We start from the raw sequence: 26,401 nt of genomic DNA, 5'->3' as shown, positions 1-26,401 counted from the left end.
GTTAACCGCTTGCCCCCATTGTTGGAGCCCTTTCCATACTTCACTGGGGTCACATGTATGGCCATATGGCCTGGTGCCATGCATTAAATCCACCCCCCTTCCCTATCGCCTCATTCCACTTTGTCGAGGTCATGTGCAAGTGTAATAGAACCATGGGCTAGCTCGTTTCCCATCAGTGCTCTATTTTTGGTTATGCCAAGGTCATATGGGGACTACCTGTGACCATGGGTCAGGCCTATAGCCTAGGCCTTTACATTTGCACCAGTGATCGTGTGAGGTTACAAGTGACCCAGGGTCAGGGCTCACCACCCTGCGTCTCCTCCAACAACGACCCAATGAAAACTTAAATAGCATTCGTATCCTCATGGGTTAAGAACCACCATGGAGAGGAGTTGGTAAGGTGTGGAAGTTTGATGAAGTAGGCTAAGGGCTCAAGCCTGCCCTAGGCTATCTGATCCCTTATCAAAATTTTAGCTAACCATGAGGTTCCACATGGCGACCTCTAGTTGGGCCACATAGCAGCCCCTCATTGGACCACCACAAACAAACCCAACCAATAAAAATTTTCCATTATAGGTTGTATGAGGCTACCACTTGGCAGGCTAGAATTGGTCCATACATGCCCACTAAACTTGTTGACATCAATGGTATGAATGTCGAGTCAGTGACTTGTAATTTTTTTTAGACGTTGAGCCAAATGATTAGAACACCATAACTTTGTCATATGACATTGAATGGAGGCAAAACAAGTGTCGTTGGAATCATAATGACGAACAATAGGACTCGACACTAAATTCAAAAGATTCTTGGCGCTTTGACTTTTGAGCTAAATTTTGATCTCCAGATCACTCCACCACCCCTAATCATGTCATATCTTCGCCACCCTGTATCTGATTCCATGCATTTATAATGATTAAACATAAGAGAATGATGTGAGGCGAGAATGTAGTTTTAATGCGACAACAGGACCAAGAAATAACAAGTGTTGATGCTAACATCTTCTTAAGACAATAATTCCTCACCTATTCCATGCTTTCATTAATGATCATGTAGCATACATCACCCAATTCCTCAAAAGAATGATCCAATCCTACCCAATATACACCACTGATTATTACAAAGAAACCCAAGAATGCAATGAAAGGAATAAAAAATAAGCTTCCACTAGACTCCACCAACCTTGCCCATTTATCAGGAAACAATGTTGGTTGGTAGGGTCCATCCAATTGATCATTTTTCATGCCACTTTATAATGATGGTAGGAAAAGTGTCACATATGTAACACATTTCAACATAATACCATGTGGTTATTTTTCCCAACCCTGTCGTGGATCCATCTGAAAAATATTTGTTATCTATTTCTAGTAGGGAAGTTATACTTTGCATCTCCTCCAGCCAATATGAAATAGGCCATGACATATCTATTACTAGACCCATAAAATCACAACCCATGTTAGAATGATGATCCACCACTCCATTTCGATTTGTTTTGTATGTTATAGAAGGACATATTGAAATCGTTCCAATAAATTTGAGATATTTGGCACCACCCCCTTTAATTTCCGACTAAGAATAGTCTTAGAAGCACTTTTTCCATTTAATAGTCTCTAGACACATTGAATAACAAGTATCAAATCACCAACAATTTGTAAAAATTTAAACCCTTCTCGAAACACAATTTAGAGCCATTTCTCAAAAGTTAAAAACTTTATTAAGTTTTTACTAGAAGAACCATAATCCAATGCATAAATTCTTAACGGAATGGATTTCTCATCTCTAAAAATTCCCCCAAACCAAGCAGGTCCCATTTTTCCCTTAGACACATCGTCAAAGTTAACAAAATATATAGGAGGATGAATATAGAAAGAGTTTACCACTAAAGGTTGATTTGTAGTGAACTAAAGAGAAGAAGCGATCATCTTTATGTCCAAATTTAAGTTTCTAAGAATCAAAGCCATAACTTCATTAGCTTCCCACTCCATTCAAGATCATAGTATTATTAGAAGACTTTCCCTTAGGTTTGAGAAAATTAAATCTGCAAGCAACAACAAACTTTACTCATTCTTTCTAATAATCTTGTTATTGTGCTCTCCCCGTAACTTCCATAATACGAAACCAAAGATTAAATTCCAAACACATCAATTCTTGGATTTTTAAGGTGAATAGCCAACCAATTATTCATTGAGAATTTAAGATAGTGAGAATGTACTGGATGACCATAAAAAATATTTATAAGTATTCTGCATACATCTATTGAAAAATAACATAAAAGGAAAATGTGTTCCGAAGATTCCTCTACTTGGGAAAAAGGAAAGTAAAGAGTAGGTCCTTCAAAACCTCGCTTGTGCATTCCATGTAATCAACCATAGATACCAAATTCAAATTTGAATTCAGATTCGAGTTTGATTCGATACAATAAAAATTTAGATGAAAAAATTTAAATTCGAAAAAAATTTGATAATATATATCTAAAAAAAATTAATATAAAATTCCATTGCTATAACAGAAATTGTATTATATATATATATATATATATATAAATATAAATAATTATTATTATTACTATAATAAAAATGTTCATTTTCTTTGTTATTTTCATATTTGAATAATCTAATAATTATAAATATTATATAAATTTTAAGAAATATATTTGTTTATATATATATAATCCATTCTTCCTAATTCAATTGTCCCATTTTCGGTGTTGATGTTCAAATTCTTTCCTACAACTTTATGAACTTTCCACGCATTCAAAACATGAAAGAATTAAAAGAAAAAAAAAATCCAAATTAATAATTATCTACCTTTCTTTCTTTTACTTCTACCTATACGCAATCCTCGCTATTCTATGGAAGCCTGTCCAAGTAAGCAAGAAACGATGTTGATGTTCAAATTCTTTCCTACAAAGCCTGTCCAAGTAAGCAAGAATCGATGTTGATGTTCAAATTCTCTCCTACAACTTCATGAACTTTCCACGCATTCAAAACATGAAAGAAAGTTAAAAAGGAAGAATTTTCCAAATTAATAATTATCTACCTTTCTTTCTTTTACTTCTACCTATACGCAATCCTCGCTATTCTATGGAAGTCTGTCTAAGTAAGCAAGAATCGAACTGCCAAATTTTCGTATTTTTCGCCTCGATTCGGGGGAATTTACTAGCTATGAAATTAACCATAAAAAGGTCAATATTTACTAACTATAGGTGGTCTGCAATAATAAAAATGCTTCTTTTAATATGAAATAACCATGCTAGAGTGTTCCCCCATCGTAATATGTCTGCTCCATTAGAGTACCCAATCCTCGTTTCCCGAAATTCCTAAAACAAGGGTTCCTATGGAACTGGTTGAGAAAATGGAGGCCAATCAATCTGTTGTTTCGAAGTCCTCCAAAATGATGCATTGAACCCCTGTTTCCAATAATCATAGATTTTGATCATACCAAGATTTCCAAAGCAAATTTGGATCTCCTCTAGGATGTCTTTTTCATTCCATCGTGGAATCTGTTGTTAAGCTTCATCCTCGAAGCTGGCCTTATCTCCAACCTTAATCTCCTAGAAGCCATAGTGCTACACCATGTCTTTATTATTCTGATCCCAGGTCCATAAAATTGATCCTGCAATAAGGAAATCATAAAGTAATGTGTCCTCTCTTGTAAACAATTGAGTATACTTAGATGCCAAAATTTGTTTAGATAATCCATTAACACCTTTCAGCCACTACCACCATAATTTAGCTCCAAATGTAATGTTCATTATATTTAGATTATGCAAACCTAGTCCTCCCAAGAATTTAGGTAGAATAATTTTGTCCTAGCCAACTAATAAACATCTCTTAGATATTTTTTGAAACTGTCGAGAAAAATATCACCATAGATTTCTAAGCTTGTATCCTACGATTTTTGGAAGTGTCATTGTTGATAATTGAGACATTGGGATGGCCTGTAGTGATGACATAAGGAACATCCTACCTACAAAATTTAAGGCTTGAAAAATCTAGTTTTGAATTCTATTGGACAACTTAGTTAATAAATCCTACGAACAAGGAATTGTTTTTGGCTTTAACACTAATCGTGCCCCAAATACTTCATTGGAAGGTGACCTTTGAAAAATTTTATAACACTAGTCAAATAGCTATGTGGATTCCTTACAATTAAAGAAAAATACACTGTATTTCTCTTTGTTAATAAAAGTACCAGAGGTATCAACAAAGAGTTATAAGATATTTTGGAGGCCTTTAAATTCACACATTGTGGGAAAATGAAAGACGCAGATATCACTAACAAATTGTTGATGTGTGATCTTGGAAATCTTCCCCAAATAATTGGATTTCTTTAATAAATGCCTTGGTGAGAGATCTCGATAAGAATTTACCTAGATTTTTTATAGCCAATATAAAAAGGAACGGGATAAGGGATATCCCTATTTCCATTTTAACCACGGATCTACCAAGAGTATCAAATTTCAAACTTGGAAAAAAATTAAAGGTCAAGAGATTTAATCCCTTCTAGTGCTTCGTAATTTTTTAATATTTCATCATTATCAGTATTTTATATTAAAAATTGAATGAGTTACACATTTTCTTCTTATTAACAAATAGCTATATTATTTTATAATTAATTATATTTTCCTTTTGAGCGTTAAAATATTTTACTAAGGTAAATATTAATACAACATAATAGAGAGAGAGAGTCTGTTCATAGTCAAATATATTGGTTAATATGGATAGACAAACAATTTATTTAAGTTCTATATAGGATATTTATAAGAGAAATATAATTTTTTTACTTACTCTATCTCTATAAAGTTATATAAAATTATATTGTTTAAGATAGACTTGAAAATATTTTATTTATTACTTGAAGAGTGAAAGTGAAATATCAAAGAACCAAGTAGAATAAAAGTGAAATATTGGATTGCAAAATGAGCCTCTCGTAGATTTTTAATTGTTTATTTATGTGGTTATTTAATTCTTGTTTTTTTTTGTTTTGATTGACATTAGCGAAATTTATTTTTATTATTTTTTGAGGACGTGACATACTTACATATGTCCCTTATACTGAATTATAGAATGAGACCCTCCACCATTTTTAATTATTTACTGATATGGTTATCTATTTTTTTTGTTTTGGCTAACATTACCGGAATTTTTTTTTTGAGAACATGACATACTTACACATGTCCCTCATATTGGATTGTAGAATAAGAATCTCGGCTAAATGAGCCTCTCCACCATTTTTAATTATTTATTTATACGGTTAGTTCAATGAGCCTCTCCACCATTTTTAATTATTTATTTATATGGTTATCTATTTTTTGTTTTTCTTTGTTTTGGTTGACATTAATGAAAATTATTTTTATTATTTTTTGAGGAGGTGACATATGTACACATGTCCTGCACACTAGATTGTAGAATGAGCCTCTACACAATTTTTGATTATTTATTTATACGGTCTTCTATTTTTTTCCTTTTTTTTTGTTTTGGTTGACATTAGCTAAAATATTTTTATTATTTTTTGAGTATGTGACATGATTACACATGTCCCTCATACTAGATTGTAGAATAAGCCTCTCTACCCAATCAACCTCTCATCTCAATGAACATCTCCACTGTTTTTAATTAATTATTTATATGGTTATCTATTTTTTGTTTTTTTTTTTTGTTTTTGTTGACATTACCGAAAATTATTTTTATTATTTTTTGAGGACGTGACATACTTACACGTCTTTGATATTGGATTGTAGAATGAGTCTCTCATCTCAATGAGGCTCTCCACCATTTTTAATTATTTATTTATATGGTTATCTATTTTTTGTTTTTTTTGTTTTGGTTGACATTAGTGAAAATTATTTTTATTACTTTTTGAAAACATGACATATTTATACATGTCCCTCACATTGGATTGTAGAATGGGCCTCTAGGCTCAAATGGCATCTCCACCATTTTTAATTATTTATTTATATGGTTATCTATTTTTTGTTTTGGTTGACATTAACGGAAATTATTTTTATTATTTTTTGAGGAATTGACATACTTACACATGTCCCTCATATTGGATTGTAGAATAAGCCTCTCCACCATTATTAATTATTTATCTATATGGTTATTTAATTTTTATTTTTTTGTTTTGGTTGACATTAGCTAAAATTATTTTTATTAGTTTTTGAGGGCGTGACATACTCCCTCATAGTGGATTGTAGAATGAGCCTCTCAATCATTTTTACTTATTTATTTATATGGTTATCTAATTTTTGTTTTTTTTTGGTTGACATCCGTGTTTTTTTTTTATGATTTGACATACTTACACATGTCCCTGATACTCGATTGTAGAATAAGACTCTCGTTATTGAATTTTTGTTTTGTTTTTTTTTTTTTGTTGACATTAGCTAAAATCATTTTTATTATTTTTTCAGGATATGATATACTCCCTCATACTGGATTGTAGAATAAGCCTTTCCACCATTTTTAATTATTTATTTATATGGTTATCTAATTTTTGTTTTTTTGGTTTTGGTTGACATTACTGAAAATTATTTTTATTATTTTTGATGATTTGACATACTTACACATGCCCCTCATACTAGATTGCATAATAAGCCTGTGGGCTCAATGAACTCTCACCTTAATGAGTCTCTCCACCATTTTTAATTATTTATTTATATGGTTATTTATTTTTTGTTTTTTTAGTTTTGGTTGAGGTTAGCTAGAATTATTTTTATTATTTTTTGAGAACGTGACATACTTACACGTGTCCCTCATACTCTACTGTAAAATGAGGTTCTCATCTCAATGAGTCTCTCCATATTAGATTGTAAAATGAGCCTTTAAACTATTTTTTTTTTTTAACAAAATTGTTAAATATACAGTTTTGGTATTCAACATTGTTGAGCATAACATACCTAACTTTCTCTGGAAAGGAAAGGAAAGGAAAGCTCAAGCTCAAGCTCAAATTGGATTGGTTTAAGGTTAAGGTTGGGTTAGTTGATTTCATAAACTCGAGATACCTTGTTAAATAAAATTTAATAGCAAAGACTTTGGCCTTCTAGATTCAAGACTCACTAGCTAAAAAAAATCAAATATGTATCAGCCTATTTTGAAAAAGAAACAAACATCAGATGCCATTATTCATACTCGGAAAATTAAAACAATTAAAACCCTTTGCCAAATAGCACGGTCGTCGATCCATTAATTCGGCCGATATTATCATGTCAAGATTTAGTGAGTTATTTGTATCAAAAGTCGGTAGAAATGATGAGAAAACGTGGGTCGTCAAACCGGAGAGCCTGATAGATACATGGGAACGACATGCGAGCCGACGCCTGTTGACATCACCCATGGACTTGCCCCCCACAAAATGGGAAAGTCTAACTTTAACGATTAGGTTTTGGATAAATTTATGTTTCAAGGTTAGGTTTTTAGGAATTTCTGCAAGTTTACTGGGTAAGTGTTACCAAAGTATAATTTTATATTATTTAATTGTAGTTTTTATATAATTATGAGTGGAAATATATTTTATTATTATTTAAATTATAGTTTTAAATGTCAGCTATTGAATGAAATTTTAAGTTTGTATTATTTAAATTATGGACTTAAATGTAGAGATAAATTCAAGACCAGATTTTTCAAAGTTATTAAAATTATGTAATTTTTGTTTGATAGAAGAAGATCTACAACTTTAAATATTATACTTGTCTTTTTGGAATAAATATATGAAGGGTGGGTTCTTCATTCAAACACGGACAAATGAAAAAATAAAATCAATAAATATTAATATATACTTGATGTAAAATAAACTATAATATATTTATCTATTAGTGTTTAGGTAAAGAGAATAATACAATGTATTGATTTAAGTTTTAAATATACAACTACCCTTAAAAAAAAATTAAAAAATGTTAAGCTATAATATTAATAATAACAAATATTATCCTAATACATATTAAAAATTATATTATATTATTATGACTCATTAATTATATTATTATGACTCATTAATATAGTTCATAATATATAATATAATATATTTAAACATATATTTACTATGTTTAATATATATTAAATTTAAGAGAATTAATAAATATTTTATTATTAATATTATTTAATTTTAAGGCGAGAGATTTTTTGTTTATGGGACAAAAAGCCTATGTGTATTGAGCCTATAAAGACATGCATACTCTATCCCTTTTGAGCCTGTGATTTTTTAGAAGAGAAGATGTGGTCTTAACCATTAGGCCCACTCTCGTCCATATATATATATGCCTTGATTTATATATTAAGTTAAGTGAACTTACAGTATTAATAGAAGTATAATTTATATTTATATTTGTAATATTATGCTAATAGATATTAAAAATTATATTATATATTATGGCCTCTAAATTAATATAATTTCATAATCTACAATATAATATGTTATAATTTATAATATATTAGATAATATTAATTAATATTATTATTAATGATTAGAACTAGTTATTAACTTTTTATTGATTTCCATGTCATTACCTCCATTAATAGAGATAATGCCATGAAAATCAATAAAAAACAATAACTCTTTCTAAACAATATTAATAATAAAAATTAATATTATGTAATATATTATAATCATAACTTATTATCTATATCATGAAACTATATTAATTTACAAAGATAATAACATGGAAATCAGTCAAAAATAATATCCCTTCAATACACTATTAATAATAAAAATTAATATTATCTAATATATTATAAAAATAACTTATTATATTATACATCATGAAACTATAGTATTTCATATATCTTATTAATAAATATATTTTTTTTTGCCGGGTGCGGGTGTACACAAAGGATGATATGATGGCAGAGGAACGGGCTGACAAGTGGCATCGCCACATGGACACTCGTAAGCTCACACACAGAATAATAAACCCATCTCACAGCATTTGTAAATGCCATTCAATGCGGCACTCGAACCAATTCACCGACGCCATCCTGCCTTAGCCTTGCATCATGGATACCTCAGGTAATATTCGGCCCACCTCCTCCGTTTTTTCTCCTCTGCCTCTGAATTGCAAATGCCCCATGGCTGTAGTGGAGCCAAGCACTTGCACTGCAACAGGCAGACAATTCAATATTCTTTGCTGCATAGAATTTGGAAAGGGAAACAATTACTCTCAGTGCCTGATATGCAACCTGACTCCCGCTTCTGAGCCTTCTAAGCCTTCTGCCTCTAATTTCTGGTCAGTGCCTACTTCTCACAGGTAGTCCCTTCCTCCCCATGCCATTATGCCTCGACTGTGCCAGCAAATGCATAGCAAGAGGGGTAGCAGTAGAGGCAGACATCTCCATTCTTCCCCTTCAACAGTCTCTGACTCCTCTTCCCCCTCGTCAAATTACATCTCAGGTCATTATCCTGATACTCTTAGTGGCAGAGCCCGCATTCACGTTGTTCGCTCCCAGCCTTCTCAAACCTGTCCATCAGCTACTACTCCGCGTTCCAGCTTTCAGCAATCCAACCATTCTATCCAATTCACATACCATTGCTCTCTGAAACAACCAATTATCATGGCCACCATTACAGTCACATTTTAGGAAGAGCCTTCCAATGATGAGGGATGTCCCACTCACACAACGGAGAAGAGTGATGCTGCTCAGGGCGAGCCTTCTACAGCAAATCAAAATCGAGAAACTATGGCGAAGGAAGACACGGGTGAGCTGCCGAAAGAAAAGGATGACCTCGATGCCTACAGGTGTCTAATTCTTGAAGAACACCAGTCAGCGGCAAATGACAACTAAAACAACATGCGTCTTCAAATTGCAGGTTCCCAGCATCCAAGTCTATGGGTTTACTTTTGCATTTTTGAGTAACATAGTTAGTTTTGAAACTGAATTGAATATAATATCGCTCTATGTTCACATGCTAGTTTCCCTGCGAGGGTAGCAAATTTATTTTGTCTTGGACTGGTTTCACACTTTTGGGTAGTCTTCATTTTGTTTTTGTTGCAATATGCCATGAACCTTGGCTAAGAACTGTAGAGGCCAGAGCCTCCTTGTATCATTTTGTTACAATAATAAATCTTAGACTTATTTAGAATATATATATATATATATATATATATATATATATATATATATATAGATATATATAATATAGATATATATATATATATATAATGTCTATTAAACTAATATTACACTAAATAATACAAATTGAAATTAAACTTGATTTGACTGACTTGACTTGACTTCACTTCACTTCACTTAACTTAACTTAACTTAACTTAACTTAACTTAACACTTATATATATATATATATATATATATATATATATATATATAATGTCTAATATATTACGCACGATAGGTGTATATTTAAGTCTATTATGTTATGGATTATGGAATTATATTAATCGATATAATAATATAATATAAATTTTAATATCTATTAAAGTAATATACTTTAATATTATATTATGTTAAATAAGTATAAATAGAAATTATACTCTCATTTAATATAGCTTAGCTTAAATTTAGTATATAGTAACCATAGTAGAGATATCTTTATATCTATATACACTTTAATATATATTAATATTTATTAATTGTATTATTCATTTGCTTTTCAAGATTTGAATGAATTACCTTCTTTCATATATCTATCACGTTCCTGATTTTTATATTTATTTAAGTTTTGAAAGTGAAAAAAATTGGTTGATAATACCTATATATGTAGATCTCCTTCTATCAGAGAAGAATCCGGCCACTAAAATCTTAAAACAAAAATTATATAATTTTAGTAATTTTTATTTTTTTTTAATAATAATAATAATAATAATAATAATATCTATTTTTAAGGTCACAACCAAGCCAGACACGAAATTGGTGTATGAGACCCCCTTGTTTGTGGGACAAGGGACCCACCTCCGTGCACCGATTTGACTGCTAAGTCTACGAAGGCATGCATACTCTACCCCCCTCTGGTTTTGAACCTGTGACCTCTTAGGAGGAAACACATGCTCTTAACCATTAGGCCCACTCAAGTTGTATTGTAGGTAAAATAATGGAGTTAATATAATGAGATAGGGAGTTAGGTCAATATCTCACTACGTAAATCATCATAAAAAAAAAGGAACTCTCCTTGGAGTAGAGAGAGAAAGATAATTGTAGACTAAGAGATATAAGAAATTCAAAATCAAACTAAAAGAATGGCCTAAATGGCCTTGGACTAAAGGAGTAGTGAAAACAAAGACATTAAATATGAACATAAGTTAAATAGGTCAAATGATCTAAATATAAGACTACAACTCAGACAAGGTATTTTCGGTCCTCATCTATACTCCATTCCTTAGGAGGTATCACTACTACATGCAGGGGGGTTTTAAGATAATATTTAACACAATATTTGAGTCAATTGTCTTAACTTAAGACAAAAAGAAACTTGTGTATTGTCTTTAAGAGGGTGTCTCAAAATTTAATGTCTCAAAATATAATGTTTCAAAAATTTGTCTCTATAAAGACAATATAGAACACATATTATTATTGTCTCTATAAAGACAAGAATTATTGTCTATTAAGAGACAATTTCATTTGTCTCTCTAGAGACAATTTCATTTGTCTTTGTAGAGACAATTTCATTTTTGTCTTTTTAGAGACAATTACTTTCTTGTCCTTTTAGAGACAATAGCTAAGATTAAAAATATATTGTCTCTATAGAGACTATAAGTCCATAAGTCAAGTTATTGTCTCTCTAGAGACAATATAAAAAAATATTTAAAAAGAAAAAAATAAAATCATTTTGAGTGTTCTTTCAAACTAGTTTCAACATTCAAAGTTCCCAAATAGTGACATTAATTACCTTAAATCTTTGTTGTTTATGGATACCAACGGAATAAAAAACAAATAAATCCATTATTTTTAACGCTAACAACAAAGTAATTTTAAATCTAAATGAAAAAAAATTCTTGAAAGCAACATTGAAAATAATAAGGCAACACACTTATATTTTCTGAAAATGCATTCATGACATTTGAACATGTAGGATCCTCTGTTGGAACTTCATTTTAAGACATATTATGAGTCAAAAAATAAATTTTCTAGATTTCTCCATCCTACAAGAGGGTTTACTCTCTAACATAGAAATTCAGAGCTTCAATCACATTAAATTATCGAAATTAAATTCATATCCAGTTGTTAAACCACAATTTCAATACCCTTGTATAATTGGAAATGGCTTCCTTCATAACAAAGAATTGTAATAATTTATATGCATTTGAATTTACAATTGATTGGAAATTTTGTATTCATGAAGGTTTTAAAAAAGATGAAAAATTGACATAGGTCTTGGCAACATGATATAGGCCAATTCTCAATCTATTGGTGACCTACATAATTATCTTCTCGATTATTGGCTTTCAGAATTTGAGTTGGCTCCATCTCCTATTTGTAGCCCTAGAATTGCTACATTTGATATCCAAATTGGTGGTGATCTAGTTCTTGAGGAAGCTTCATATCCAATGAATCTAATTCGAGTAATGAACTATTGTGATCATCTTCATAGCAGGATGAAGTTGCAGAGAAGTCTCTATCACTAGCTTTTTTCCGGGCAGTTAATCATTTCTTAGAAGCACACCAAAACACCCATCCTTCTTCCTGTTAAGAATAAAATAATAAATTCCTATAAGGCATGTATTATACCATTGCTCAACTATTTCCAAGAGAGCTACTTACTGAAATAAAATAAAATAAATGTAGTGCGTACCTGAAATAGAAATGTGTGCACTCTTAGTATTTCTTCATTACCACTTGCCTTCCCTTGCCTTGCCTTGCCTTGCCTGAGTCATTTTATTATTTTATAATCAAAACCCCTACCATCTTTATATTAATTAATAATTGAAATAAAATTTAAATTATGCAAACTTATTAAACTCTCAATATAAAAGTGACTCAAAAAAAAATTCAATATACTCTTTAATATAAACATAAATTTTCATGATCATACCATCTCTATTTTTGGTTGGTAGCATTGTTTGTTCCTAATCAAAGCCCAAAAACGTCATGAATACTAGTGAAAATACAAGGTAAGTTTCAAACCCTTTTAAAATGAAAGTAAATCACCTATTTTTCTGTGTAGTGGGATGGGAAGCATTTGAAAACCCTTATTAGAATAGTGAATAGAATCTCTGACTAAAACTTGCATAATCTCAATCAACATTAACACCCAACAAGCATATGGGATTTTCCCTAAATGAGGATATAGGGGAGAGAGAAGTGAAGTCTTCCACCTAGCCAGATGACGTGAGATCAAGTGGTGATGGAACTGGAAAACATCAGACAGAGAAGAGGCAAGTTGGTTCAAAACATTATAAATGTCCTCCTTCCCAGTGAACTACTCAACTGGATGGTACTCTAGCTATTGTAGTAAATCACAGAGAGAACTCTCCCACAAATTCCATTACATATTACAATAATGAGTTTGGAAGCATGCGAAAACGAGTTCAATGAAGAGAGGTTTAGCAGAATGAATCCTCATTCAAAAGGGTTTGTGGTTTGCATTCCCCTAGAGTGTTCGTAGTGCCCAATATCCCCAATCTAGTCTATTATGTTAAACACCATGGATTACAACATTACCAAAGTTGGTAGCCTGGTTCACAAAGCCCCAAACATGGGGATTAGACTGTATAGTGGCTAGCTGAGGATTAGACTATATGGCTTTAATGTCGCTACATTCATATATCTATTATGTTAAACACCATGGATTACAACATTACCAAAGCTAGTAGCCTGGTTCACAAAGCCCCAAACATGAGGATTAGACTGTATGGCTTTAATGTCGCTACATTCATATATTTAGTTGACCATGGAGGGGAGAATAGAGTTGGAGTTATTGGTCTAACAACACTGGTACAAGGAATTATTGAGGTAGGGGAGTCTGGATTTTCTTCTAGCCAAAAGCCTCTTTAGGTGGATTACTCTAGTTGTTATCACTCGGAAATTTCCTGGCTATGAAAGAAAATTACCAAGGTAACATGAAACTAATATTTCAGATTAGAAGCTAGCCCTTCCAACCTAGAGAGGCACTACAACAACTAGTTTTTAATAAATACAAGGGCTAGATCTTCTGGTTTAAAAAGATGGTGGTAGGGGAGTGTGTGAATCCATTGGGAATGGAATCAATATTTAAGGATATCAATTAAAATTTTCAAAGACTCATTGATATGAACAAGTGTTTTCAAAGGCAGGATAGTTAGCGATCTATCGAACATTAAATTGTTATAGTATGATGGTGGGAAGAGAAATACAACTCAATTATAACAAAACATCTAACACAGGATGAATTTTGTCATAATATCATAAACACTGGTGCAAATATTTGAATCCAAAAATATAGAGCATCGACTATTGAGTTCCATATATGTAACTATGCATTCAAATATAGAAGATAAACACATCATGATTAACAGAGAAAGGAATCATTCATTAAGAAACATATTGAAGATTTTCAAAATGAGAATCTTTTAAAGAAATATTCAAGTACTTATGCTTGAAAATATTTTTTTGCTTGAAAATATCCAGAAAAGTTTATTTACAAAGTATTAAAATATATATAGCTAGCTAGCTGGTAGCCTGGTTCACAAAGACCCAAACATGAGGATTCATTATCACCTATTTTTCTCTACAATGGGATGGAAAGTCTTTGAAGACTCATCTTAGAAGAGTGAACAAAATCTCTCACTAAAAATTGCAAAATATCAATCAACATTAATAATCAACAAGCATATGGGATTTTCCCTAAATGAGGAGATAGGGGAGAGAGAAGCGAATCCTTCCAACTAGCCAGAAGATGCGAGATCAAGTGGTGATGGAACTGGAAAACATCAAACAGGAAAAATGCAAGTTTGTTCAAACATAATAAATGTCCTCCTTCTGCAGTAAATAAATTCTAAAAAATACAAAACAAAAATACTCTAGTACTTTTAACTTGATAATTTTGCAGCAGAAATACTCTTAAAAAAAATCAAGCAAACAACAAAGATTTACCCTCAAAAAATAAATACAATGAATACCTCTGCTAGATGCAGTGCTTTAGACATGTGACCTGTAAATCTCTCTTATCCTAACCATATATGGATATTTCCATAAGTTCAGTTGGTTCTAGCTAAATCAATGTGAGCAGATAATACCCCTGTGCTCATTCCTGAAGGAGGACAATCTGCTTAACGGATAAGCATGAGATACATGTTAAAAGTGCCAGCCGCATCTTTATGATTCGTCCTCTTTAAGTTATCAGGAGCTCCAAAGACTTGCCAAAACCTAAGAGTCTCATCTCCTATAGCCAATGTAACAGTGTACCCATCTGGACTCTGAAAATACAAAACAAAAGAAAGACTGTCAGCAAAAAGGTTGAGACTGTTAGCACAAACCCACTTAGCGATAGATCAATAGAATGAATACCTCTGCCTATTTGAATTTCAAGGAATATAACAATTTATTCCTACAACAAAATCATTATGGTACAGAGTATATTCACTACTCTTACCTGCGAAGATTACCCTTTCCATGTCAGAGTTGTACATGTCCAGAACGACATATCCATGTACAAATCACAAACCTCTTGATACACTAAAAGTGAATTCACGAATGGTTAGAGAAATGGTATAAAGAAGGAAAAATAGTTATGTTGAACAAGAGAGGCTTACAGTGTATTATTTATTTAGAATATTTTGAATGCAAGAAATTATTCTTATACCGCGGATAATACCCATGTGCTCATATGGATCACTTGAAGGGTAGCTGCCACTGTGACAACATATGGATCACTACATCTTCTTGTTATTGTAAATTATGAGATTAGAAGAAGGGTTTACATTTATTGTCAGAGTCAACCCACCCCACGGAACCAAACCCAATGCAACCTACTATATATTCACACTAGTGAAACCAATGAGGTTCCATATATGGTGCTCAAAAAACAAGCAGTGTTCCTAACAAACAAGCATCATTTTGTATATAAATTATTTAAATAACTTATCAACAGTTTATACTAAACTGTGAAATCAACATTTGAAAAGCAATGCATATTATGCATATTAAGCATGCATGGAAACTGTTAATTAGAGTCCAAAGAATTATTATGGTAGATGAAGCAATATGGTGTACTGCCTTAGAAGAGCACCAATATGAAATAAATAACCCTAAAATATGTTGGGAAAATGAAAAGACATAAAACAATGAAGAGTATTGGTGGCAGAGAGGGTGTAAAAACCCACAATTCTATTTGTGCTCCCTGGAAAATGGTTGAAAACACTATTTTCCAGACCTAAGATAGCCCTGTAAATACTACTAGCCAAGGAAGGAAGAGTGACATTGATATAATGTTGAGAACACAAATAGAATATCTACAGTGATCTCTTCATCAAAATCTAATACAATGATGTAGAAACCCTTCAGATTTACTACGGCATCTAATAGGACAACAATATTAATTGTAGCAATATAGCATGAGAGAGGAAAATAGAGAATTGTACTTGGGTAAATATGGCACTGGATCAAAATAATCAATGAATATGTTGTACAAATGAGTGTGCATGAATTTATTCACATCCTTCTAGGGTTGGGCACTAGTGCCAAGAGGGAGACTAGGCCAACCTAGTCATAAATAATAAAGTGGGTAACTTTCCCATATGTAAGCAAATTAAAGCACTCAATACATCAGGTAGTGGGTCACCATGTGGTCTTAAGTGGAGATTACCCATACTCTAACAATTAATCAATGCTCAAGCACAGATTTTGTATCAGTGGAAATCTTGAATCATGAAGGATTTTATGTTACAAAAATAGTGTTATATACATCAAAAATTGGTGTTTGACATGCGGTGTGACAGTGATTGACACCATTCTCTTCCAAGGACTCTAAATCATATGATGGAGAATTCTGCATGAACAACAGTATCAGAGCAAACTCTCCCTATGCTTTTGTTTAGGATTTATATAACAACATTCAAAATTTGGATTAAAGTGAGGGATTTTAGAAAATTAAATGAAAGTCTGGTTGGTTGACTCTCTGCAATTATGGATTGAAAATATTACACAATTGAGATCCATATTTAAAAGAGAATTAATCATGCCCAGCTCATTGAGAGAAATTAAGAATGGGAGGACTAGAGTTGCTTCAGTTGGAGTCGTCGTTGTGGGCTTTTTGGTGTGGCTAGATGTTTTCTTGAGTAGCCTAGGTACATGACTCACTATTCCTTTTAATCATTCTCTTGAATATGCCTTTGATGGCAAGGGCTAGATGCTCCCTAGATTTACAAAAGAAGAGGGCATACTAAAGGCCCAGAAGACAGAGTAACACCTATCCCTCAGCATTTATGATAGCTATAACTAGGTAGCCATGGATGTAACATCCATCGAGAAGGGTGGCTGCCACTATGACAACATATGGATCACTACATATTCTTGCTATTGTAAATTATGAGATGCTTTAGAAGAAGGGTTTATGATTATTATCAGAATCAACCCACCCCACACAACCCAACCCAACCCAACCCACTATATATACACGCTAATGTAACCAACGAGGTTCCATATACGGTGCTAAAAAAACGAGAATTGTTCCTAACAAACAAGCATCATTTTGTATATAAATTATTTAAATAAATTATCATCAATTTATATTAAACTGTGAAATCAACATTTGAAAAGCAATGCATATTAAGATTATTAAGCATCCATGGAAACTACTAATCAAAATCCAAAGAATAATTATGGTAGATGAAGCGATATGGTGTGCCACCTTAGAAGAGTACCAATATGCAATAAAGAACCCTGAAATATGTTGGGAAAATGAAAAGACATAAAATAATGAAGAGTACTGGTGGCAGAGAGGGTATAAAAACCCAAAATTATGTTTAACCCTCCAATATAGTTAACCACCCATGGAATAAGTGAATTCCAATGAATGCCAATGCAGTGAATGCCCATGAGCTCTGGTTTCATCAATTCATGAGTAAATGTTGGTGTGGGATTAAACCAATCCACTCATCAAGCCCTTCTGAACCATGCTGAGGTGTTTTACATAACATATGAAGGTTTCACAACCTCTATGGTAGGTTATGGTCATACATGGATGCATAGTTTACAAATTTATCACATGACCTAACCCATAATGCCAATTTCATGCCTCATACTTCTCGAAGACCCAGGCTACAAATATCATGGCTTGGTATTATACCTATGCGCAAATTTGTGAAGATTTGAGATGTTCAGAGGAGAATCAATCATATTTCCATAACACCCCTCTAGAACCAAGGATTAAAATGCCAAAATTTATATTGGGAAGTGTACCCATGAACCTGGGGACAATAAAGGGCACTGGATTAAGGAAACTTATATAGGCAATCCTAGAGCTAGGATGATTCCCTATATTGTTGAGAAAGATAATTTCCATACTATATGTGATTTTATCTTGCTTGGTAAAAGCAAGCCGTGTGTGATATGGACATATTTCATGCTAAAAAATTAGAGTCTAGTGCCAAACACATGATCACATATCCAAGCAAAAGATCATCCCGGTGCATCTCCTAGAATGGTAGATATCAAGTGATACAATGTCGCCATTTATTGCACGGAAATTGAATTATATAGTAGTGAGCCAATGGGGCATGCATTTTCATAAAAGGATAACCTCATTTCTCGAAACACACCGAAACGAACTACGATAGTTACAAGGTTGTATGTTGGGTTAGGGTGCAACACTATGATGTTATCAGACACAATTGCATATAAAAGGTTATACTCCATTATTAATTTTAATTGCGATGCTAATTTACAACTAATGATTGAATTTTTTTCATTACAACACTTAAAATAAAATACAATTGAGTGAAAAAAGTGGAAGTAACATCACAAGAAAAACACAATATGGTATGATGTCCTCTTGAAGAAACCACCCATGTCAAATGCGAGGAATATCAAGAGAGGATGAATGTAGAAAATCCCCTAAATCTTGCAAAAATGGTGAGGATCATAAAGTAGAAAAATCCTAAATCTTGCATAAATAGTGAGGATCCTAAAAGAAATACTCTAAAGCTACATGATAGATAATGAAATGATAAACTAAGAGAGAGAAAGGCAGTTACAATTGATTCCATTGTTGCTAGAAAATCTAGCTAAAATTCAGAAGCAATTGCAACAAAAACCTAATGATACCAATGATGATTTTCAAAGATAAGGATTCGTTCAAAGGTTAAAAAACACATATTATCTACAAATAAAATGAGGAAAATCACCTCCATAAAAATACATCATGCTAAAAGGATAGATACATCTAGTAACAACTCATTATTCGATTCGTCTAAGGTTGGGATAGTCAATTCATATGAGCCTCTAGGAAATGGTTCCAAGAGTGAATTACATAAGAAAAATAAAAATAAGCATTTTTTAACTATGTTGCATGTATATTTCAAAAACGCCAGGCCACCCACTTTCTATGGTGAATAAAGAAATGCAGAAAGGAAAATGTTTGATTATTGAGATTAAAGAAATACTTTCTTGTTTATGAACATGTTGACACAGTGAATTTTCATGTGCTAACAAAGGGAAGTAACCCGATCGTAGGCCCCAATTAGATCTGCTTTCATTTGGAATGGCTAGTTTTGACGGGTTTCAAACGACCCTATAAACTATTATAGGTGTTGAAAGATTGCTCCTTCGAGGAAGGCTTCCATTAAATCAACTAAATAAATAGCTAACCTATATGTATTAGATCCTATCTATACTGATTCTAACTACTTATGCTAGTGCTAATGATTCTAATCTATCCTGCAGGAGCATCACAAAAAGAGATTAAACATCATATATATATATATTCCAAGTCCAAACGAATCAATTACTGGGTCACAAATGAACATGGATGTATTAAATCTTAATTGAAACCAAATTACTCTTATAGGAATACACATTCCTTTCCATACAAATAAAACTTGCAATTGATGTTTAACAAGGTTTGAAATCAGCAATCGCTCATGAATTAACCATGGTAACAATTTATATTAGAATAATCAACACTAGTCATTAGTTGTCTGTTATCAATATGCACAAAACAAAAGACATTTATTTTTATGCCAACAACAACACCATGATTCTAAACACATCAAAGAAGAGGAAACTAAATCTGAAAAAGGCTCCTTCTTGACCCAAACAGTCTTCTTTATTAGCACAATAAATCAAAAGTTGTTTTCCGCAAAAGAAAGTCCCCTTCCCATCTCTGGAGGTAATATTTATGCAGAAACAAACTAACCCTTTGTCTTCCCTCTCGACTTCCCCCCTCCTTGCCCTTTTCCATGTACACATTAATATATACAGATGTAGAATCGATCGGTGAAACGACTGACACATAGAGGGCATATCTGCTGGAGCGCTTCATTTCGCGGGGAAATGAATAGATGTTGATTAAAATAGAATGGCTGCTTGTCATCTCTTCGCACTTGTATTGAGCGGACGTTATTCCTTATTATTTCTTGAAGGAAACTGAAGACACTATGCTCATCATCCAACATCTGGCATGATTGAAGTTGTGTTTGGAGGTAATAACATCTTGATGGATTAACGCTATCATGAGTGCTTCCTCTTGACATAGAGCGTGCCTCCATTATGCACTATGGCAGTTTGTATCCCTTTCTTGCAAAGTATGTCATTGCAATATCGACATCGATGGTACGGAGGTCTCGTATGGATATAAATCACATTTACCCATTACCGGGTCCACTGGAACTTGCCTCTCTTCTCTTGGTCCTCGCCTGCAGAAATAGTTCATATTAGTTATGATTATGAGAAACATGAAAAACATGCCTAAAAACACAAATCTTGCCCTCAATAAAACCTTTATAAAATCAAAGGAACAAGTGTGAAAGAATCAGCCCCTCATTCAGCCAAGGTTTCGATGCGATCAGGTCGCAATCACTCATCGCAGCAGGTAGTCACATGCAACATCACCCCTGGTCCTGCTGATTGTGGTGTTTAATAATTCCGGTAGGTCTTCCATATCGCATCACGCCTTATGTATAAACATCGGGTTTCGCCTATTGCTATTTGCGATTGGGGAGTGGACCCGAAATCATATATGCTATGCTTAATAGTCTTGTTGGGTCCGATGTATTGCATCGCGCTGTATGTATAATCTCTGAATTCCACCAATTGCGATTTACGATGGGTTTTGGACCTGAAATCATATGTGCTATGCTTAATATTCCTGGCGGGTCCGCCATATTGCATCGTGCCTTATATATAAGACTTGGGCTCCGTCGATTGCGATTTGCGATAGGCTGAACCCGAAAAATATATGCGCTATGATTAATAATTCCAGCGGGTCTGCCATATCGGATTGCACTTTACGTATAAACATTGAACTCTATCGATTGCGATTTGTGATTGGGGAAGCGGACCCGAAAAATATATGTGTTATGTTTGATAATCCCGGTGGGTTTGGTGTATCGCAGTGCACCTTATGTATCAGTGTTGAAAGTGTCGATTATGATATCTTATGCGATTGGAGACTTGGTAGCATCACAAAAACTCATGCGAGATAGACCTTAGCCCTTTACCAATGCAAAAAGCAATATGTGATGGGGGAGTGGTAAGGATATTGTAATAAGCGAGGAAGGCATGCATTGAGAGATGTGTAAAGACTAAGGAAGCATGAAAAGGGTCAGTTATGCATATTTATATAGTGTTTCTATTATCAAAGCATTGGTATATAAATAAGGACTTGATACAAGGTTTTGAGGGTTGAGAAAGTCCCGATGAAGGATATGAATGAAGGGCTAGACTAGGTTATAGATGAATCATGCTGCAGAGACTTATTCAGAGGTATTGGCCATTAAGAATTGAAGATTTGACTCGATAGAGAGTTAAAATCCCTTGGAAAAAGATAGATCATTCAGAGAGTTATCATTCAGAGAAATGAAAGATCAAACTTCTAGGGGACCCATTCAAATTTGCTACCAGAGCATGTTTTAATAGGGTGGTGGTTGCGGCCACAACAAATGGAAAATCACTGGGTGAACCAGTTACCTCTGTTACCAAATAAACTTTGGATCAGTAGAACTTGAGGGTGTTAAGATAAACTTGAAATGCAAACTGTATAGACGGATAAGCATGGGTTCCGCTTTAGCATTAATATCTTTAGGCGACATAATGACAAATAGCTTCTATTTACTAATAAGGTTTTGACAAGCATTCTCCAATGGTCGTATTATGGGATTTATTGACCTTCCTTTACCTTTTTTCTGCTTTCAAAATCCTTTCGGGGCCATCACCAGTCCGCCAATACCTGTTTGGGTGTGTACCTTAGCTCTTTATCGCTCATCAAACTTGATGTAGATATGTTTATCTTCACTTTATGTAAGAATTTTAGTGCTATACTTTCGTATGATTGATTGGGGCGCAATCATGGATCATGACATATTTTTAAACTACTTAAGAAAGGTTGGGCTTGTTGTGTCAACTGGTCTCTAAGTCTAGCAACAGTCCCTACTCCAACCAGCTTCGCAAGCAACCTGTCCTTCTAGATTGGCACAAGGACTCAACATTTCATTTCCTTTTACATAAGTCCTTCCAGTTTTAGGCACAAGGACTAGAGCACAATTAAATTTGCCACAGGATATGCTACAACGAGCTTAGCCCATGAGAGGAGGTTTACTTGTAGATGATAGATATTGGAAATTTTAGTGTGGTGGACGGAACCAATGGAGAATGACTGCAAACCTCATAGACAAGTTTAGGCTAGGCCTCAATGGATTTTCAAAATGCAGCGTTCCGCCATTCCAGTCCATCTGTGGTTACACTTTTTTCGTTTTATAAAGATGCCCCTACATGCTTCAGGTATCCAAGTTATCAATAGATACTACCTACTTCCCAAGAGATGCCATTGAGTGGTTTTGATTTGAATTTCACCACTGATTTTCTAGTTCTCATAGGCTCATTGAAAGTTTTCTTGATTTTCAAGGTAACGATGAATTTAGGATTGACAAACTCATTAGCAGGTTATTGAGGGAGGTAAAAAGATGGTGGGGAATGATGGCAATCTGAAGAGAGTTATAAAGGTGAAAACGAGACTGAAGGACCGAAATAAATTGGCTAAAATGGACTAAAATTCAAAACAGAAGGAAAACAAACTTTGCGAAAAAAACAAGAATGAATGGGACGAAAATATAACTTAAGCTAACAGCAAAAATAAAATGAATCCTAATCTACTTAGGAGTTAATGATCCAAATGGATCTTAGGAAACCCTCTAAGTATTCAAAATCTTCTAAACATTCAAAATTGTCATCTAAGAAATTCCTGTAAAGAAGGCAGATAACACTATCAGGGGGTAGAAACATAGAGAAAACATTGAAAAACGGGCTTATCGGCGGTCAAAGAAACTTTGAATCGGAGTCGTCGGATCTGGTCGATCAATGGTCCAGATCCGTTTGGCAACTCACAATTGGTGGTGGCAAAGGGAGGCTATCTGCGAAGACCACATGGTATATGCGACTGCGATTAGCGGGGTCAATGAGGACACTCGATCAAGCACGCAGATCGACAGCCCAAGTTGAATCATGATATCAAAATCGGTGATTACAGAGGAGCGGGGCCGATATAAACATAACTCATGATAGCCGAACTCGATAGCATTATAAACGACATTTGATGTAATTTGAGATCTGGAAAACAGGGTTTTCCTTTGTATTTGCGACTTTCGTTAAATAAGCGAAATACAAAGGATAAAGCACCGATGCGATGAATCCGACCCGAAATTGTTTCTTAATGCTATTGTATGTTTTTTCAAGTCCAATATAAGTGGTATTTTCATATTTTAATGTACTTTCCAATATAAAGGGAAATCGCAAAATAGGTAGGATTTTGCGAAGACCAAAGGTGGTAGGTGGTTTGGGCCGGTCTCCGCTCGATTCCATACATTGGCTGCCACATGTCCAGGCTAAGGAGAGAGAAAACCACCCTTATCGGGCGGTTAACCCCCGTACGGAAGAGTCGCCCAAAATGAACCACAACTGTTGGATCTGGATCTCCCAAATCAATGGTGGAGATGTGATGTCGGTATACAGGCGGACCTGATAGGAGTATAAGGTGGAATTATGGATATTTGAAGTCTGATAAACAGTGTTGGCAGACTTTTGTTGTCTTTGAATGCATTTCTCTGTGTAAATAGAGAACACTGATTTCGAAGGATTTCAAAGACCCAATGACCCATTCGATTATAATACAGGTGGCGACCATCCCTGAAAGTGTTTACCAATGATTGGTAACACTTAGAGGGGGATATGAGCGGACAGAGGTCAGGAAGCCAGAGAGGCCAAGAAGAGGAAATGAACAGGTAACACCGATTGGCTTTAAAGCCACAGATTGACAGAAAACAGACAAGCAGTGCTGAGACAGAGCAACAGAGACAGAGAGTCAGTGAGGAGAGTTTATGTACTCAGAAGAAACTTGGGGGATCCAAGTAAAGCCTTATTGTTTTTTATTTGTTGTGTGAGGCTCAATTTGAGCTCACTATTGTAAAACTCTATTTTGAAGACATAATAGAGAGGTCACCATTGAAGGTTGAACCAGGAGACATAGCCCAGGAGTGTTGGGTGAACTCCTTATTAAACATGTTTTGTTTATGTGTGTTGTCTATTATGTTTCCTTTACGGCTTCATTGTCTATGTATTTTGAAATATTATCAATCCATTCCACAAAGTAACATAGGAAAATCCATGTACATGAGTCTGTAATATGTTAATAATTGTCTAAGATCTCATAATGAGATCAAGTGGTGTCAGAGCTTTAGGTTTGCTAAGGTTAGATAAGCTTGTGCTAGATTTTTGAATGCTAACTAGGTCAATGCTCAAATTAGGAGAAGGAGAACTGGTTGAGACTAACCTAGAAATAGGAAGAGTCTATCCTAGGAGGACAATGATAGAAGAAATTCCCTTGGAATCAGACTCTCAGTTCATGGACAATTTCATGACCATGAGAGCCATGGTAGAAGAGATGTATCGAGAATTTAAGAAAGGTCAAGGTGAAGATACTTCAACTTGCAAACAAGACAAAGGAATAGAGGAACCTCTTCTAGATGGCCACTCAGAAGGAAAAGGGAAACGGAAAGAGCCTCCTCTATCAACACCTCCTTCTAGCCCTTTTATTAAATTAGATGTAAAATTTGATTTGCCAATATATAATGGAGAATTAAATGTAGAAAATCTAGATAACTGGATTACATAGATTGATGTATATTGCAGGGTGTAGAACATTGATTCAGAAAAGAGAAAGATTTAGCTGGCCAGCCTTCGCCTTGGAGGGACTGCCCTAGTGTGGTGGGAAGGCAGGACCCAAGCTAATTTGAAGAAGCATGGTAAAATTCTTTCTACCTGGAGTGAATTTGTTTCTACCATTAAAAAAAAATTCTATCCACTAGCTTATATGCAGCAAGCAATGATGAGCTGGAAAACTCTTGGCCCATTAAAGGGGCAAAGTGTACAAAGCTATGCCTAGGAATTTAGAAAAAGAGCTTTAATTCTAGGCATTTCTCTAGACTCACCTGAAACTTTACTAAAGTATATAGGTGGTCTACATAGCTATTTGAGGCAGACCATTCTCATGTTTAACCCCACTAGCATAGATGAGGTATCCATTCAGGCTACACATCTAGAGGCTAGAGGCAAGAATGTGAACCCAAAGATTGGGGGACCATCAAAAACCACTGCAAGGAAGAACAAGGAAAAGAGGAAGCATAAATGGAGAGAGAGGAAGAAAAACAATGTATAGAAAGACAAACCTTCATGCACTCACTACAAGAAGGGTGGACATGATGATGAACACTACTGGTCTTTGCATCCAGAGCTGAAACCAAAGAAGCTTGATGGCAAGAATAAGAAGACTGTTGCTGCTATTCAGAAAGATTTTGGGTCAGATTCAGGTGATGAAACAATAGTCATAGCCACGGGTATAAAAGGTAAAATTTCTAAAGCATCTACTAGTAATTCTGCACAATCTATTGATAATGAAGAAAATGAGAGGAAAGACATGAGATTTTTCATATTAGATTTATTTCCAAGCATAAAAAGGTTGATACTTTATTTAATAGTGGTTCACAAGTAAACTTGATTTCTGAAGCAATTGTAAAGAAGTTGGGACTACCTACCACACCTCACAAGAAGCCATATGCATTAGGTTGGGTATGTGATAAAGCAAAGCTACAAGTGACTAGATAATGTAAACTTAGGTTTGCTTTTGGGTCAACTTTTGTAGATGAGGTTTAGTTAGATATAGTTCCCCTGGATATCTGTGGTATTGTTTTAGGAAGTCCTTACTTGTATGATAGGAACGCCATTTTCTATAGAATTGAAAATAAGTATCAACTCACAAAAGATGGAATAAAATA

Source organism: Pinus tabuliformis, chromosome J (assembly GCF_031772625.1).
Source record: "Pinus tabuliformis cultivar Carrire ecotype Pingquan chromosome J, CPIR1, whole genome shotgun sequence".
NCBI classification, from domain to species: domain Eukaryota; kingdom Viridiplantae; phylum Streptophyta; class Pinopsida; order Pinales; family Pinaceae; genus Pinus; species Pinus tabuliformis.
This window is presented reverse-complemented; position numbering follows the sequence as displayed.